This window comes from Stegodyphus dumicola, chromosome 3, assembly GCF_044657685.1.
Source record: "Stegodyphus dumicola isolate Sdum_Otavi_A_Nest chromosome 3, ASM4465768v1".
NCBI classification, from domain to species: domain Eukaryota; kingdom Metazoa; phylum Arthropoda; class Arachnida; order Araneae; family Eresidae; genus Stegodyphus; species Stegodyphus dumicola.
This window is the reverse complement of record NC_140770.1, coordinates 113,243,532-113,262,634: the sequence shown is the minus strand read 5'-3', so window position 1 is coordinate 113,262,634 and position 19,103 is coordinate 113,243,532.

Below are 19,103 nucleotides of genomic sequence, written 5' to 3'. Positions count from 1 at the left end.
CCCACTCTTTTGGTTAAATGAATAAAAGAAATTAACGGTTTTCTCTGTAATGATAACTTTGAATTTCGAGTTAGATGTCCAAGTGATTTTGCAGGCTACTTGTTTTTTTTTTTTTTTTTTTAGGTTGGAATTCTCTTATGGTTGAATATATAGATAAAGGTACGCAACGTAAACATGTAATACTTTTCCAGGTTCATGACGTAATAAAGTATGTTTAAAAGAAGTTCCAGCTTACGACAAAAGTAGTAGCCAATCAACAGCCGAAATTCTTTCCATTCTTAGAAAATTTCGCAGAAGAAAATGAACCCGTGTTTCATGGTCTTGTTGTCAGTGACATGAAAGAGCATTGTCTGGCTTTGATTGAAGACTTTGGGAAAACTTTTCCTTAAAATTTAGAAGTGAGTTCTAGATACGAGGCTCTTTTTTCAAAACTCCAGTTTAAGAGATTCTTTCTACGAAAGTTCAGTAAGAAATCATGAGATGTCTCGCTCGTGGTGAAATCCTCAAATCTGGAAGTTTCCTCGTGTCGCTTTTTGTGACATAAAATTTGTAAGGTTTTTCACAACAATCAATCTAATAAAAAGAATTTGTGCCGTATGATGGACTGATAAACTAAATATCGGTATAATTTAGAGATGAATCTTCAAATAAATATTGTATTAATATACATCAGAAAGCTGCACCTTACATTAGAATTTACATTAGATTAATTTTAGTATTTATATTTTATTGAATTCTTCATACAAAATGTGGAAAACTTTTTGTAGCTTATTCATATTAAAATTACCGTTAAATTTTATTTATAACTAATATAATAATACTTAGCGAGAGAAATATGTTGCTGAAACTATTAGGATCTTCAGTTTTTTTCATTTTTCGTTTCTAAATTATAAAGTTTGATTTGCTTTGCTACCATAAACTAAGTAGAACCTCCTTACAGACTGGGAGCGAATCACCGCTGTGTTTGCAGTTAACGACAGAGAATGTTTAAGCAAACCTTTTTACTGAATCAAAATCTTTGAACATAAATGCACGATTTGCGTTTACAAATCGAACAACCACTTGTGATAAGTTAACGTAAAGAAATGTAAATTCAAATTTCAGATTAAATCTAAGTTTAGTAGCCAAGGGTTTCACAAAGAATTAAAAGCGGAGCTGGCTGAAAACTTCTTACCGGCGTAAAACTTAAAAAAATCGGCAATTACAATGCAAAGCCCAATGAGATAATCTTATCAGAGTTACCTAACCTAGCAACGTGGCTTCAAGAGGCAAAGCACGCTCTGAATTAAACTCCCAAATCTTTCTCTTAACCGCTGTCTTATTTTACCACATTTACATTCTGGTAGGGAAACAGAAAGGTGAAGTGACAGTAAGGTCCCAAACATAAAATAAGTGGTTAATGAAAAATAAAATTAATAGCCTTAAAATGAATAGTTAAGGAAAAATAAAAGTAATAACCTTAAAAATTCAATTTATAACCACAGAGTATAATCTAAAAACCGCTTAGGCAGCTACTCATCTAAGATTATCTTTCCTACTTTTAATTCCATTTAAACGATAACGACTTGATTTTATTAGTTTTCTAAATCAGCTGTTATTTATAATCAAAACAGAAAAACTACATATACATGGTTTTCTGCTATTTGTATTTTAACGAGTTGCTGCATGTACTTCTATCTGGGGGGAGGGCAGTAAATATTCAGGAGTTGAAGAAAAAAAAATGAGATCTGTTTCCCCTTTTTGCCTGACTTTCTTGCACGGCAAAGTAATAGACTGTTGATATGTGTCAAGTTTTAAGGACAAATATGCATCCAAAGGATTATTTTTGCATATTCAAAGGCAGCGTATTAAATTAATTAATAAAACACTACACTCTTGAAATAGTTTCTTGAAATAGTTGAAGGATATGTTAAGTTCAAAACTTAGTTGTAACCAGATTTTTAAGTCACACGATGCATAAGGTTTGAGGCACCTTTGAAAGTCGTAATGCATATGATAACAAAATAATAATAAAAACACAAAATAACAAATTACTTTAAAGTAAAGGATAATTATTTAAGATAATAAAAGATAAAAATATAAAAGTTGTATTAAAAATGGCAATTTAGAGAAATTTACTTGCTAGAATTTAAAAAAAAGTCCGTTCTAAAATACCTTCTTTTATTTTTCAGATTACAAACATTTCGTCTTGCCACTTGTGTTCTTCTTCAACCTTTAAGTTATTTTAACCTACGTTTCACAGCGCGCATTCACACTTAAGATTCATAATATATCAAAATATCTTTACAGTCAGTCAAATATGAATGTTAGAAACAAATTAATCTCCCTTAAGAATAAAAAAATGAATTCTTATTTTAATTATCGATCGCTAAAAATGCAAGGAATTTGCAACGTAGCAAAATAAAGAACTAAACTTTAGTTGCAGTTTAAAAATGCAGAAAAGGAATTTCTAAAATATGACATTTCGAGCAAGGTCAATGGTCTTGAAAAAAGTGAATTATTATTAATTTGCTCAATATAAAAAATTAAGTTTTAAACATGCATGTAAAATTTTAATGGAGCTTGCAAATTTCAATGTGCATAAGACAAAGTGTGAAAATAAATATTACTCTTTTTGATAATTTTTAATGGTCTAGAGTAAAACTCTTACATAAAATTAGACATCAAACGTTGTCCACTTATGAATTTTCTATTAAGTAAACGTGAATTATAGCTGGATTCTTACAGCAATAAAAACAGAAACTGAATTTTAAATGATGCAATAAACCAACAGAGTCTAAAATTTATGTAAAATACAGAAAATCTAATAATATAAAATCATAAAGTACTAAAACTGTCAGCAAAGATCTAATCAAATATATGTCATTATTTTTATCTAATTTTATCTTAACACAAAATTGCAAATTAAACATAAAACTTAATCCAAAATAATTTTACGTAAAGATTAATGACAGTCATACTGTATTATAAATATTTTTGACCTTCTTAATGTCTGTTTGTTACATTCTTAGAACAAATTCGCTCCAAATATATTTAAATGCAAGTAAGTTAAATATTCGTTTGGAATAAATTCTTCGATATAAAACTCTATGCAACAAACTTCCTTAAATTTATGCAAAAAAGGAATTGCAAAAAGAAATATTTTTCTTTTACTTGTTTAAACTTTCGGAAAAAGCAAAGTACAATATATTCTTCCGAAAATTTACACACCTATAGATCAAACACTCTAGAAAAGAATCTCAGTTCACAAAGGGTCCCTTTTTCTGGCATATCAAAAGGCAGCAGAGAACCCCATGGTAAAAATATCGACTTAAAGTGCGGACTTGCCGAAGATATTTTTAACTTTAACTGAACACCTGTTGGTATTCTTCACTGTCTGCTCCACTCCTATACACTCTGAACCCAAACGGAAGAAAAAAGGTTCGATACTCCGAATTCTCGATTTCTTTTCCAAGTAAAAAGAATCTTTTTTATTGACCGTCTGAAGTGCTGCTGGAGTACGTGCATGTTTGCTGCGATTTCTTCAACTAGTAAGTGCACGAAAAGTGTTGAATGCTATAGCATTGAAAGGAAAACATGTTTCGCTCCATTTGAATTTGAATGATACTTATCTTGCAGCTCTGAACTCTCTTTAAAGCAGAACGCAGATGTATACCATATTTTAATAAAATAATTTATTTTTTAAAAATGTAGTTTACTTTTATTTCTTTCATATTTTAAACTAAAGATTACAATTACTATAAAATTATAAATTTTCGAATATATCTACAATGTGCCTTTGGAAGGCATCGCTTTACTAATATCTGCAATTCAAATGTTTCTGAGAGTCTTATTTTTTCTCAACAAAAATACTTTTGCATCCCAGGTTTTAATTCTGCGCATGCAGAATAAATATTTTCAGTGCTGTTTTGCGATGATATATAAAGTTCTAAATTTATTTATTCGCATTTTGAATTTATCAAAGTTTTTAGCTTCAAACATCAATAGAATGAATTTGAGTTTGCGCATAAAGTTCTGCCCAAGTGAAAACCATAACAACATGTTTCTAGAATTACTTTCCCAAAAAAACTGTAACTACCAATTATTTTTGCAACTACTCTTACTACTAATTGATTTCTCTAGTCAATTACATTCGTAAATACCCCCGTTGCCATTTACTCTCTACAGCTCACAACTTGGCGCGGAGTAAATGATTCGGGGTTCCATCTCACAAAAAGCCCATAGCGAAACGCTAGTGTTCCGGTAAATATCTGGAGGGTGCATATACTATTTTCCAACATGAATCATATGGAAGCTTATTTAATGCTTTAGGGTATAATCATAATAATGTTAATATAATGTCTGTCATGGACATTTGCCTTAACACATGACTGTAATTTAGAAATGCTTAAATTAGAATTAATAATTTAGAATTGTAATTTAGAAATGCTTAAATTTAGAATTGAAATTTTATACGTTGATAAATGAAGAAAATGGTATTTTATTAAATTCATTATGAAATCCAGTTAAATAATTCTGTAACGATAATTCCAACAATAGTACTGTTCTAATGTATAATTAATCTTTCACGCTTTGAGATAATATACAAGATCTTGAAGGATGATTTAAAAATTAGCTGTATTGTGAAAAAACCTTCAAATACGCAAGCGCATACAAGGCGACTATGTACTTTTTACAGTTAAATCAATTAGCAAATTCTTTGTTCAGTACATTACACGTAGTTATGATCAACTTTCCTTTGGGTTAGAGGCATAAATCAGACAAAATGTGCTGATATATGGTCACTTTACTTAACCTGTGTGGTAATGATTATTTTCGTTGGTTGTGGTGGCAAACGTATATGTCACATGTTATGATAAACAGGAATATAGTGGCAACTTACCCCAGGACAAGATCCAGGTCTATAACCCGCCATGACGAGAGAGTGACAAACACGTGAAAACAGATTTAATTCTTGCTTTATTGGATACCAACAATACTGAAGAGATATTCCTTTTTTTTTTTTTTTTTTTTTTGTAATCCGGTGGCACATGACGATATGAGGCCTCCTCACTCAGAACAAAAAACATAGATCAATTCTTCCACACAGCCCCTCGAAGACTTGGTGTATTTCAGCTCACACACATGCAGGTACTCTTCATCGGGATGCCGGGCGAAAATGCCAAGCCCGGGGAAAAAAAAAGATTAGCTTAAATTTTGCAGCTACAACATCAAAGAGAAAGAAAATCACTTCCTTTATACACACTGGGAGACCAAAGAAAGCTTGCACGATAATCTCCCACAAGTTTGCATTTTTACTCCACTCTTACTGTCTTTCTCTATGCAGCATCTCCATCTCGCACCTTCACAATCTCCTCCTTCTCGTCTCCCCAGGTAGACAAAAAAATACCGCCTTTTATAAAGTTCCACAGTTAAGTTTTGCCGCCCAATGAAAAAAGATCCAGCGTCAGAAGGAAACCAATCGCAAAATACCTTCAGCTACCCAGGCAAACAGAAGTGAAGACGCTAGTTGTCTGACGCAATACTTTCCTCCGCTTACAACAGTTGTCTGATGCAATACTTTCCTCCGCTTACAACAGTTGTCTGATGAAATCTGTTCCTCACCTTACAACACAAGTTGGCGAAAAAAATGAAACTGTCACCAAAGGAATCTGATGCAAATATCTAAATATTGCCATAACGTAGTAAATAATTAATTCAATGTGACCCCGTCACAACCTGTTCCGCCAAACTAAGTTAATGGCACTACAGGGTTAGAAAGTCATCCTAGTCATTGCTAGCAATCTGACGGTTAGGCCGCCTTTCTACATTTTACATCAATCTGTAGTTTCTTGGATATAATTATTTTCATTCACTTGCTTCATTATCTCTAAGATGCCCTTGTTGCAGTAATAGTCCGTGAACAGTGGAAAACAAAAGGAATTTTACCTTTGATATATCAAGAAATGTGGGAAAGGTAATATTATTTTCCTTAATAACAATTTCTTTCCTTGCAAAATGCCGAAAAATAAAGCTGCACTAATAACAGAGCAAGAGACAAGAGAAAATTAAAGAAAGATTTAATAAAAGAATGTAATAAAAAGCTATAAAAAGCTAAGATAGCGTTTTATAGCTTTTTATTATCTTCTTTTAATAAATCTTTTTATAGCTTTTAGCTATAAAAAGGAAAGCACGCAACAAGTGATATTAGGAAAATAATAATCAGAAAATAAATTCGACTGAAGTTGTTCGTTTTCAAATAAATCAAGGTATTTCAACTTCTCTCACTGTTACCAATAATAATTGCCAAATGTGAATGCATTTTAACCAGATTATAATGTAGAGACTCTTCAACAGTGTCTGTCAAATAAAAAAAATTATCATTGGTGTCAAAAATCGTACGAACTACACTTATGCATCTTCCAAAGAATCGTCCATCTTACCTTTCAGCGGCCATTTGGAAAAAATATAACAGCCAGCCTCCCATCGGTTTTTTTGTTTTATTATATATTAGCAGAAGTACCAGATGTCAATTAAATTAAATTGAAAGTAATTTATCTAACAGCAGAGAGAATGATATCACTGTAATTCTTCTCTAATAACGATGCAAAAAATACGATTCATAGCCATACATGTTTCAGTCTGATGCGATATGGAACCCACACATAAAATTTTGATAGAAAAATAAACTAATTCTCTTTCATTATATCAACTACAATGGCACTTAGTTGTTAATGATTTTCGTCTTTCTAATCAAGTAGTCGTAAAAACTCAAGTTCCATCCAATATTTCATGTATATTCAATTTTAGGCGATTACATGCGGCAAAAAATTGACCATAGATCAGAAATCAGTAACGCGAACAAACACACAAGCTTATATATATATAAATTTTGTAAAAGTTACAAATTTTTGATTAACAAACTTTGCGATTTGAAAGCGAGCAGTAGCAACACCTTTCGAAATAAAGCATTTTTGTCTCCAACGCGAGAGACTGTTGCCATTCGAAAAAATGAATGCGAAAATTAGCGTTTTCAGAGTTTTTCTCGGCTGATTAAAGTCATAAGAAAATAGGAACAGTCGAAATGGCTTCCCTCGAAATTTTGGAATCGGGAATGATGTATTTAATCTTAAAAATATTATTTTTATTTCATTGTGAAACCTGGAAACGTTTTATAAGAATCTCCACGATTTTAAAACGAGCAGTGACAACACTTCTTGAAATAAAGCAGATTTTTATCTCCAGCGTACCAGACTGTTGCCACTCGGAAAATGAGGACGAAAATTTGCGTTTTAGACTTTTTAATCAATATATCTGATTTTAGCTCTTTGTGGAAAAACGTGAACGTCGACCTATCCCAGGACCCAGAAAAGAATTGTAGAAAGTTTGGTAATGATAGCTGTAGTAGTGACTGAGTTAATCGCGAGCAAACACACAAAAAGACATTCTTCTTTCTATATATATAAATTTATGTTTTGCTTTGATTTTTATTTATGTAGCCTTTTTTATGCAGCCCAAATGCACTTATTCTCAAAAATAAATTAACTGGAAATACAGGTAAATTGTTTATAACATTTTCTGATTATTATAATGTATCTAGTTTAAGCCTCTTGTTTTCTGTGTACTTTTTAAGTGCTCCCTGATAAACCGTGTATGTATTCCTCCCGGCAAACTGGAACTTCATTGTAATTTTATATTTCATCTTGGGTATTAATGGCAAGACATTAATTTTAAAACTCTCCATTTTTATAGAAATATAAAAGTTATGTTTTCTGAAAAGTTTTGCAGAAAAACTATTGGTCCTTTTCCCTGCTTTATACTCAAAAAGACAGGTATAAATTTGATTGTTTTTTTGGTTCAGAAATGTAATGGTCATGGGCTCCTTGGGAAAATTGTACTCTGAATTATAATATTCGAATCATAGAATTAACATTATACTTATTTTCTCCCCCTTTTCGCTGAAAGCAAGTTCTTGCATTACCGACAAAAACTAAATTTAAATATAAAAGGAATAAATGAGACTAACTTCAGCGACCTTCAAATATAATAAAACGTTATAGAAGCGGAATAATTATCGTATTTAATTTTAAAACGTTTTAAGCAAAGGCCACCATCGAATTTTCTACAGATACCAATTAGTCAGAATGTAACATGATTCAAGGTTTTAGAAAAAGAACTGTTTAATAATTGTTTCATTGATTTCATGTGGCTTAATCAATTTTAAGATAAATAGCTATTTTGTTTTCACACTCAAAGACTCCGTGAATAATTGCTTAGAGAAATAAGCAGAGTTCCTAAGCATCAGAGATCGTGCTGCCATCTGGTAGCAGTTTTGAAAGCGGAATAACAGTACAAAGCCTGTTAAAAGTCTATCTAAAAGGAATCGCTGCTAAGTGAAATCCTAAGAATGTTTTCGATAAAGATAGAATGAATTATAAATTTTCTCGGACTCGAAAAGGAATCTCACAACTTTATCTCTGTGATCTTGAATCCTTCACACAAGAATAATAATAAGAAGGAAATTATTGTTTATTGTTAGAAGATTTTAATTAAAGTAAGATATGGAATCTGCGTTTAATGGAAGGCGGAATTAATAATGCAGTTTTGAAAAATGCTACTATATTTATTAAACATATATATGAAGTTATAAATGAAGTTTAACAAATAAAGTGAAGAATTAAGATTCTTCAGTCTTTCATTTTCTCAGTAATATTTCGCAAAAAGTGTCCAAATTTCCACATTTCCTCAGAAAGTGTTTCTTAATTAATGCAGCAGTAGAGATAAGAGGGTTATTTCAAGAGTAACAACAGATAATCACTAAATACGAGTATGAATTGTCAGTTCATACTCGTATTTAGTGCTTATCTGTTATTATCTTCTGCTCTCCAGAAGAGTGAGAGTGTATCATTCAGAATCGCCAAGAGATGATATTAATATTGGAGGTCAACTCGAATCGCAGCAATCGCGTTCTTCATTTAATGAATTCTGTTTCATTAAAAATTATTCCAACGATTTAAATCACAACGATTAATGATTTGAAGCTAAGTGTCGAAAGATGCGAATGAGGAAAAATGCACCAAAATTCCAGTTTCCGAATATCGAATATTTTTCAATTCAAGTCTGGTCTGTAAACTTATGCTTTAGGCTTGGACAATATATTCTTCCTTGCAATTTATAAAAATACAGTATATGTTTTCCTCAAATCTTTATGACCTGCAACACACAAATTATCGATTTAGTCTGCAGAATATAAAATGTAGATATATCCGGTTGTAAAATTTGATAACCGAGTTTTTTCTTGGGCATTCGTAGAATGCTAGTATTTCTATTTATCAAGCGTGTTTACGTCCCTTTACATTTTTATCAAAATGTTATTAAAATGTAAATAGAAAATAAATTAAAAAATAACATGTGCATAATACGTTTAATTTATATTCTCTTTATCATTTAATATTATTTATATTACATGTATTTAAATTTCTTTTCATCAACAACTCGAAAAATATGTTCATTCGTATTAGCTGTATGTTTTCCTAAAAGCTCTAGGTTTTAAAAAAATTTTCAGAAAAATCTAATGTTATTTAGTTTTAAATCTTAAGAAATATAAAGTTTATTTAACGTAAGAGATTTCTCTGTGTGCTATGCAAGCGAAAAAATAAAATTTTACAAAATAGTAATTATAAGAGGAAGAAACTAAAAATTCGTGATTTCCTTATATTATTTACCAGCGGGTATTTTTCTTACTTTAAATATTAAAACATATTTTGTATATTATCAGAAACACAATATGTAAAAGAAGGAAGCCCGTAAAATAAAATGCATATATTTTCATGTTTACAACAAAAATGGGTCAAATATGAAACATGTACATTATTTTGATAGCGTTGTGTAATTATCTTTATTTATGACGTATACGTTATTATAAAATGCTGATTGCTTATGTTTAAAATATATTTTTGTTTTTTATTATTTCTTTTTATTAGCAGCCAAAGAAGAACATGGCATCAAACCATGGAAAACCTCATACAAATTGTACTTACAGTATGTAAATTCTCACCAGACATTTCTATTAAAATAAACCTTTACTTGCAGCCACTAATAAAGTTATGATTCTTAAGATTTAGTAACTTTTTAATTTGGCTAATTAGTAAAATTACGAACAGGAAAACAAAAAAGACTCCCGTATGCAGTTACCTATAATTTTAAATGTAAAAGTGGTTTAAAATTATATTTATCATTCATGAATCCTTGCATTGTCCTTGGTGATTTCTCAAGAAGCATCAGCATCTGAGTAACCTCGTTTCTCAAACGCTGACCTAGATCAGTTGCGAAGAGATGAAAATATACTTATTAGTTCAATATTGAAAGAAACGTGCAAAAATGGGAAGAGTACCTTATATTAATATTTCTTAATGACTGCAATGCACTTTTCAGTTATTTCATTAAATTTTCCTTTGTTAAGGTTTGCCATAACATTTTTATATGAAAAGAAGTTCTAGACATGAATTAGTTTTATTTTGAATCATTTTTGAGGATAACACTGAACTTCTTGAATTTGCCTTAGTTTAACTACTTACTTATAAGGGAATTTCAGTTTTGCCTTTTACAAATAAAATTCATTTTTTAGGAACTGGAAGTGTGAACTGAGCCAACCAACTGCATTTTCATCGAGATTCGGATAGCAGATGTCCTAGCTAATAAAGTGGCATGCTGACCCCTTACACCACGACAGCACTTACTGGAGGCTGCAGTAATGCCTCACACACTTAAGTATCAGTTAGAATATCATATCCAAAAGAAACATTTCTAATAGTAACACCTCAGATTGTACTACGTAGAGAATATTTATAAGACAATAAAATAAATAGACTTTAAAATCAAGGTTGCATTAATTACATATTAAAATTAACAAATGTAATATTTGTAATTTTTATATTTTAAGTATTAATGTGCAATTTTAGATTAATTAACTGCATTGCTTGACTTACGTAGAATACATCACAGATTTCAAATTGATATCGCATACTTTTAAAAATTCACATTCTGCTTAATATATGAGAAGAGAAAGAGTAAGCCAATGATTTTCATATTAAGCTTAAATTCATTCTACATTGTTTACGCAAATTCTTTTCTGACGTTAAGCGTAAAATCTAATTTTATGCATTAAACTCAAGCTGAAAGAAACATTGAGCGAGAAGCAATTTACAAATTTAAATCCACTAAACCTAATTTTTATCGCAAATGCTTTGTCTGAGGCATATTTTTGCAATTCAAATTTCACTAAAAAGAAATGTGTTAGAGTTCATCCAACCGTTATCGAGATATTTAAGAAGAAAATGGTGTATGTCAAGCAAGAGTGACGGCAGATTAACTTTCCGAAAACGGTTATTACTACTAAATAAAGATTTATATCAGAAACGATAATAATTATTAACCTTTGAGAAAACAGCACTATAAAATTACATACATTTGAAAGTCAGAGTACTCCTAACATCCTAAAATTAGTTTTAGAAATTTATTTTTGATCGTATATCAGTATTAACCCTTTCTGGCACGCTATCTTTTAAAGTCGAAGTTTTGATAAATAAAAAAGATAGGCAGTCTAATTAGGCTTAGAGGAGTACACAAGTAAAATTTGGTGAAGATAGCACTTATCTTTCTAATTCTGTGGGTGTGCCCAAAGTGGCACACTGATTGAATAGAGCTTCGAAAAGGGTGCTGAAACGAGCATTGTTGTCAATGAACTGACCGATGAGATGCGGAGAAACAAAGAATACAGACTCTCAGTTGTCCTAGATTATCGGTGAGCCCGGTCTGGGTTCGCCTAGGGTTCGCCGTTTGATTTTAGGCAAGATTTCAGGTTAAAAATTTAAAACTAATATAGAATAAGGAGATTAGCATACATCCAAAAAATAAAATAGAAATTTCTTTTCAAACAATTCCTTTTATACCCTAAACAAATTTGGAATATTTCTTTGAAAAATGAGGGTTTTAAAAACTAACCATGGCTAAAATATATGGACTGGTTTGTGTTGAGCTGCCATCTGCTATAAATCAATAAGGTTCAGAGTAACCTATAATAACCTATAAATCCTTTGCATTCAATTTTTCTGTGCGTACAGAAGGAAATTTTTAGATTTGTGCAGACCGGACACACTGTGCCGCAAAGGGTTAATTATTGCCCTGGATGATGTAATGGTTAGCGGGGTCTGGTAGCTAGTTCAAATTTCAGGCTGAAATTACGACTCTCGGGTAAGGATTTTTTGTTTTTATGCGTAATTCCCCTTCTCTTAAGGACTCATTAGCGTTCTACCCCATCGGGTGCATTCAGAGCTATAAGGCAAATTTTCAGATGTCCTTCTTCAAAGTGCAGTAATATTCAATGCCATTTTATCATATAAATATCCAGGCGAAATAAAAGGAATAAATAATATTAAAGGAAACAACAACTACAACACTACATGTTGCATAAAATGGAGAGGAAGAATTATAATATTATGAGATAATGCTTTTAAATGCTTTGATGAGATTGGAACTTAAAATTAAAATTATTAGCCAAATCTGTACATTTTAATGCAAAGTAGGCTTCAGAGGAATCCATTTGTCGAGGAAGATTTTAAATAACTTTAGAGAACGAAAAGTTTAACAATTTTTTATGTAACCAATGATGATAAGCGATGAAAGATACATTTGTATTATTTTATTAGATTTACCTGTTTTTACTTTGTCCATTGAAAAGACGTTGTTCTGGAAAAAAGGCTAAAAATTTATTTGTTTTTATAGAAAGGGAGTCTGAGTCGGATTCGTTCGAAAAGCGTAGAGATTTACAATAAAATTCTGTCAGTGTATTAAAGAGAAGAATAGAAAAAAATAGGAAAAATAGAAAAATATTTGTAGAGAAAAAAATCCACTTGCAGAAGCATTTTCCTTTTTTCATTTTTCTTATAAAAGAGATATACAGAAATATGAAACTTCTATAAATTAAACAGATATACAATTTCGGAAAGTCATAAATATTTTGATATAGTAAGACCCTTAAAAATTTTAAATATTTAATTAATATTTATTTCATTTATTTTATAGAATGTTTAAAGTTGTGAAATATTATTAATTATTTTAAAACTTTGAGAACTGGCTCATGATTCGAAATATTAGGCAGTAATTTCTACTGAAATTTTCTGAAATTCAGAAAATGCCAGTCGAAATTATTTCAGAAATTGAATGTAAATCTTTACAAAATTTTACATTTAAAACGGGTATTTCAAAATGACAAAGCCGAAGAGTAAGAAAGTATTCATTACTGTATGATTTTTGTGACTTGCAAACTTGTGAGCTTACTTAATACTGAAAAGACTTAATTGTACAATTAAGATTTAACTGTACAATTATTTCACTAAATCACTGGTATATAAAGATTTTATTAAATATTTCTCTCAAATAGCTCTACTTTCTGTTTTGTCAGATCATAGAGTCCCCAGACTGGAACAAACAACCACTTCAAATGGGATTTCCTTCATGGTGTTTAAAAATATTTAAACCTTTATGTCCCAAATTATTTTATTTTTTGAAAAAGAGTTTGGAACTTTCTTATCATATTTCTTTGTGCATGAGAAATATCTCGCATTAAATTTACGAAAGCTTTTTATTGATTTTTTTTAATTGGGGATTAAAGGTCCCGTTGAGACATAATTGAGCTATTTTATTGATGAGATTTGAAATTCTTTTACAGAAATAAAGAGTTGACCTGTGTAGAATATATAAAATTGCTTAATTTTTTTAATGTTCATGTTTTTCTTCTTCCGTCAACCCTTATTAATGTTTGCTGCGAAATGTAAAACTAGGATACATGTAGAAGAATGATATTGTATATATTGGACAGAAAGGTAGAATTCTAGTCGTATTTCTGTCTTCTGCGAATTGCATTGCAGGAAAAAAATATGTTATTTTTTTACATATTTTTTTTCTTTTTAACCTCTGTTCTTCTTACTTGTCTTTGACACTCAACAACACTATGCATTACAGAAACAATGAACTCGATGAAACTCGATTAGTTCGGTTTGTGATAAGGTCATTTTTGCAAACTTTACTTGGTTTTCATACTGTTTTAAGCCTTATGAGATAGGTAAATGAAAAGAAAGGGGAATTCTAACGTAGGTGAATATGATGAATGAATACAAAAATATATAAACGAGATAAATTGTATAGGTTTATGAAGTTCTTAATTAGGTTTTAAAGCATTTGGAATTAAAAGACTTCTTCTAAAATGCTGATCTTAACAACAGTTTTTAAAGGAATTATCTAATTCTAATTAGTACCTTCCACACATTCTTGAAAATATTTTAAAGCTAACTTTAAGTGAAATGCTCTGACAATGTTTTTAGAAGATATTTTATTTTTTAATTTTAATTTATAAAGCACAAATTCGCCTCTTCCTATGATAATAAACTGTTTTTGGCTTTGCATGTATCGACATTTTTATGAATTCCGAAAAGATATATTTTTTTGGAGCACGAGCAATGCTGAGATGTTTAAATGTCATTTCAATGTATTAAGATATTAAAAAGATGATGCAATTTTGTTTCTATTATAAGCAAACAAATCGATCAAATTAATAAAAATTCCAAGTTCAGTAATGGTGGATGAGATAATTCAGGTTAGTCTTTGTAAATTCCATGCATGACTTCTTTGGATGAAATAAAAAGCGACAGAAAGAATTCTAGAGTTTAACTAGCCATCCCATTCTCTAAAACTATATTCTTACTTTAAATAAATCTTTCTTTCCTATGTACTGCGTAGATCTGAGTTATCTCTATTTCCTATAGTAGTTGTCATATGCCTGAATTTACGTTCCCACTTTCACTTCATTTCTTTATCAATCCAGTTTCTTTTAAATTTTACTTCAATCGAACTGTTGGAGAATGGAATTATTCTTCCTTTTACCAGGGAACTTTAATTCGCCGCGTTTTAAATGGGGCAAAACTTTGATCAATAGCACACACATACCTGGGAATCTGTACTAGTTTCAAAACAAATGTTAGGATAGGTAACTTGTTTCAAAACACATTTAAGGGTTTTGTCACTAGCAATTAAGTATGTTTTAAGAAAATTTGCGGTATGCTATACTGACGTACAAAACAAAAATTCAAAATAAACGTTTCAGTCTTCTTGAACAGATATCACAGTTTTTACGTATTAGCGATAAATATATTTAGACTATTATGTTCATACTAATCTAATAACTACTAATTAAACAAAGAACTAAAAGAAGAAATTCATACTAATTAGCCAAAGAAGTAGCTGTTTGTTTTATAGTTTATCATTTTATGTCTAAGATGTCTCCCAATATAATATATTATTTAAAGGAACTCCAGGTTGATACAGTGACTAGTAATCCAGGGATGTAGTTAGAGAAAGCTGATAGCTAATTTACATTCCCTCATAAATCTTGGTTCTATAGTACCTGAATTTTCTCTTTCCCAGATGATATAATGTAGTGTAGGTGCAGCACTCGGTGTTGAGACGTCTGAAAAACCTCATCAGATAGGCCATTCTTGATATAGATCCCGCATTTGCTGCTCTCAAAACGTCTATGCTATTTACACTCGGATTTACATTCACTAGTCATCAAAGTTAAAGGAAAGGCATGTAAGGCTGGCTTCCTCACACCGTGAGACTGAACCGCATAATGAGTTCCCTCGCCCCTCAGAGGAGAGAAGGGTGCATCGCTTAAGGACACACTGGTCGTCAATTTGCTAACTGCCAGTCGCTCGGGCTGTCCGTCGTAGTGGGACATTACCCAGCGAACCTGCGGGCGCTACCCCACGGGCTACTAGAGTCACACCTCTCTAGGACTCGCCAGACCACCGGGACGGCCAATGAGTGACCTTTCCGGTGCTCCAAAACCACTAGGTTCATAAATTTTGTACCTCCGTGGCCGAGACTGCCAAGGTATAGATCCTAGTCGGTAGCTTCGCAGAGTTCTCTACGTCGACCCCTGGGGAATACGTTAAGCGAAAATCAGAAAAAGTGTGCTCGCTAAGTTAATGCACCAACCAATGCTTAATACTGTAATTATTCATGTTAATTAAATACAGTTGAACAAAAATTACGCTTTCTCTTATATGTGCAGGAAATGTATAAATTCGGTGATTGAGCATGTGGTGCGCAAAGGACGAATGTTGGAATTCTGATCTGTAGTGTTATTGAAAGTGAATGCGGTTTCTGAGGGTGATCAGTAATCAGTAGTTATGGCTCAAAGGCATCGTTAAAGTGAGGGTCAAAAGTGGCGAATATTAGTAGAATCAAGAAAAGTCAAACACAAGTGAGGGGCCCAAGATTTGAATATCTTTCAAAGTGTCATATCAAGAGTTTGGAGCCGCTTTTTTAAGCACTGGATCAGTTGGTATGCAGCCTGGACAAGGGCGACCAAGAGCCACAGTTGCATCAAAAGAACCGTTTTCTGTCGTTGTCGGCTTGACGAAACTTCGAAGCGACTACAAGAGGCTTGGTTTAAATTTTCAGACTGCCGCAGGAACTCGAATTAGCCGTTGTTCTGCTGCACAAAGGCTAAACGAGATGGACTACATGCGAGAAAACCAATATTTGTGTCCCACTCTTTCCAGCTTCCAGAGGAGCCAGTTTAAACTGTTTTCATCGTCTTGTTCAATGGATCCAAGAGGACCTGGGCCGAGTATTGTTTACTGATGAGCCCAGATATAGGCTGAACAGTGATTCTAGATTTGATCTGAGAGAGGAAGAAACACGCAACCTGCCTTCTCTTGCCCGTGAAATATCCTGTTTCCGCGACCTCGGTTTAATAATTTGGGGAGGAATCATGCCGAATGGTCGCACCGGGCAGCAGATTGATCAGGAAGGTTCTGTAAGTGATCGGAGATATGTGTACGAGGTATTGGAACCTCAGATTACGCTGTTTAGAGATGTCATTGGCCCAGTGGTTTTGCTAATGGGTGACAATTATATCGAGCATACATGGTATCAGAATACATGCAAACAGAAGATATTACTTGAATACATTGGCCACCTTCCTTATCCGACTTGTACCCGATTGCGCACGTGCGGGAAGCCTTAAAGGCACCGAATTTCAGGGCGGCAAAATTCCTCCCCGGACACTCCAGAAACTGAAAAGATGCTTTTTATGTGTGGAGTGTAATTTCATAAGACGTGATCAACACTTCGGTAAAGGTCTATGAAATGAAGATGTAAGCCATGCCTATGTGTCCGAACACCATATTACACCATGCTAAAGAAACATTTTTTCCACAAGAAGTGACTTAATTTTACCATCATTTTCCAATTTCCGTAAGTTTGGCTTTGATTTCAACATTTTGCAGCCTGGTCAATCAACTACCAAACATTGTAATTTATGTTAACTAATGCGTGTTTCTATTAATAATTTTTCATTAAGTATCAGTTACGTTTCTGTCATTATTCTTTTGTGACCAGTGTATATGTAATGATACTTTAAATATGGTAAAACAGAATATGATATAGATTGTGATAAGTATGTTAATCGTGGCAAAACATTCTTCAATATAATATTCTCAGCATAATTGATGCAAACCCCATGCCAGTGTTTCAGTGATAACTTTTTTTCACATTTTTATAACACACTTTTCAAGTTGTAATATTCTCACTACATTAGTAGTCCTTGAAAGCTAGAATATTGAAGAAATGTTCAGCAAATAGTCGCAGAGTTTTTAGCCACTCATAAGTCCAAGGAAGGGTTAAATTTACCCTTTTTACTTTAAAATTATCCAACTCAAAAATGCTTAACAGATGGCCCTTTCTCGGGCTTACAGTAAGCCTCAACTTGGGATTTAACTCAAGATAGAAAAAAAGAAACTAATCTAAGTAAACTAAAACCAGCTGAAGCTGCACAGAAATAATTAACAGAGCTGGCCATTATTAAAGATCACCAACGAATGCCAGCAGGCACGTAACATTACGGCCGGATTGTTGCGAGCTTAAACTTTTAGCAACAACATGGCAAGAATGTACAACACGCTCTATTAGGCTCTTCTAAGCTCTACTAGTTAAGTGCCCGAGACTTAATTACTAGTTTCTACCTCGTTTATATAAAATGCAATTCCTCAAAACTCATTCTGGTAGGGAATCGTAGGTAGGAAACAAGAGAGTAAAGGAAAAGTTTGTTCCAAAATAACAACCTATAGGAGATGGACTGATAAAGACACAAATTACTTTTAATATTTTCCTAAAACTATTTTTAAATTTTAAAGTTAAATTTGTGTCTTTTTCGGTTCAATAACTGGTTGTTTTAAATATTTATTTCTTTCACAGCGCCATCCCCGAGATGAAAATGCAACGAAATATATCGAACTTAAGTTTTTGATTTTGGCAAATTTATTTCTTGCAGTTTGTCACTGTGCTCCTGTTGTTCTAGTTTTTGCATGTGATTTATTCCAAATTATGATTATTTTATCCATTTGACTACGTAATTAATTTTAAAAGTATTTCTTTAATTTTATTTTGTATTATGTATATACAGGACGCTAGAGAAAGATCCCCGTCCTGGTACAAGTCTTATCGGGGTTGAGATATCCAAACTCCAGAGACCCCTCAAAGGCGGTGCAGACCCCACATTCCCTGTCCGGCTTTATACATAGCCTCAGCAAGAACGAAATGTTGGAACTTAATGCAAAAATGGGTTGCTGTGTCATCTTTGCTTCGGGATAACACTCCCTCAGCATCGAATAAATTCGTTTCGGTGCCTTGCCTTACTCTATCAGTTCCCGTCACTGGGAGTCTGAGGACCAAATCCCCGTCGATAATGTCAGATCTACGTACGATATAGCTCCACCATAGCCAGAGAAACAGACATGACAGTAACAGTACGGTCCCTGCCAAGCCTGAACCAACCTGAGAGAAAACTCGGGCTCAAGTCCTGTGAAGACAAATTATATACCCCCGTGATTGAGATTGCCTAAGTACAGATAATAGTCAGTACTTCACAAGAGTCCTCCTGATTCAGGTGAATCTGAACAAGAGGGCAAATCTTTAGGGACTGACAGAAAAAAGCTATACTAGCAATATTCGTGATAGAAGTGATCAGAACGCAAGCCATGAGAAGTTAAGGGTAGTTTTCC